The sequence below is a fragment of the Panthera onca genome, chromosome D1, assembly GCF_046562875.1.
Source record: "Panthera onca isolate mPanOnc1 chromosome D1, mPanOnc1 haplotype 2, whole genome shotgun sequence".
In the NCBI taxonomy this organism is placed as follows: domain Eukaryota; kingdom Metazoa; phylum Chordata; class Mammalia; order Carnivora; family Felidae; genus Panthera; species Panthera onca.
Window position 1 is genome coordinate 11794360 of NC_138348.1, and position 1497 is coordinate 11795856.

Sequence of the window (1497 nt, forward strand, 5' to 3'; positions counted from 1 at the left end):
CATACAATATCTTCTTTAATATTCTTTATAGTTCAAGTTATTCTCATTTTACAGATGAGAAAACCAAAGCTCAAATGGTGAATTATTCAAGGTCATTTGATTAAGACAGTGGTGGTAACAAGATCTGCACCATCTTGTGTATTTCCAGCCCCAGCATTAGCTCCTATCTGCCTCAAGGCTGCCTGAGTTTCTTGAATACAATATCTCAGGCACTTGGCCAGGAGAATAACTTCCTTATGGGCTCCCATACTGTTTGCAGGGCTGCAGAATTTTCCAGTTCCTTTTGGCCATTTGGCCAGACCAGTCTTCTTTGCACTAGCCCTTACAATCATCTCTGGAGTCTCTGGAGCTCAGCCTAGGCTTATGGGGTACAGAGGGCTAGGGCTCCCAGATCCTTATGCTTCTTTTCTTCAGAACATCTACTATCTCATAGAAAGTAGTCTCTTTGAAGGACTTCAAATCAACTTCTCTGATGCATCTAGCTTGCGAATCAAAACAGAAAGCTTATCCAATCCATGAGCATGGAATGTTTTTCCATTTCTTTGTGTCTTCTTCAATTTCTTTCATAAGCTTTCCGTAGTTTTCACTGTACAGATCTTTTACGTCTTTCGTTAGGTTTATTCCTAGGTATCTTACGGTGCAATTGTAATTGGGATCAATTCTTCGATTTCTCTTTCTGGTGCTTCATTATTGGTTTATAGAAATGCAACTGATTACTGTGCATTGATTTTTATATCCTATGACTTTGCTGAATTCACATATCAGTTCTAGCAGTTTTTTGGTGGAATCTTTCAGGTTTTCCACGTAGAGTACCATGTCATCTGTAAACAGTGTAAGTTTGATTTCTTTCTTGCCAATTTGTATGTCTTTTATTTCCTTTTGTTGTCTGATTGCCAAGGCCGATTTCTAGTACTATATTGAACAACCGTGGTGAGAGTGGACATCCCTGTCATGTTCCTGACCTTAGGGAGAAAGCTCCCAGGTTTTCCCTACTGAGGATGGTATTAGCTGTGGGTCTTTTGTATATGGCTTTTATGATGTTGATATATGTTCCTTCTATCCCTACTTTGTTGAGAGTTTTTATCAAGAAAAGATGCTGTATTCTTTCAAATGCTTTTTCTGCATCTATTGAGAGGATCACATGGTTCTTATCCTTTCTTTTATTAATGTGATGTATCACATTGATTGATTTGCAAATATTGAACCAGCCCTGCAGCCCAGGAATAAATCCCACTTGACCATGGTGAATAATTCTTTTAACGTATTGTTGGATTCAATTTGCTAGTATCCTGTTGAGAATTTTTGTATCCATGTTCATCAGGGAAATTGGTCTGTAATTCTCCTTTTTAGGGTGTCTTTGGTTTTGCAATCAAGGTAATGTTGGCCTTGTAGAATGAGTTTGGAAGTTGTTCTTCTATTTATATTTTTTGGAACAGTTTCAAAAGAATAGGTATTAACTCTTCTTTAAATGTTTGGTAGAATTCCCCTGGGAAGCCA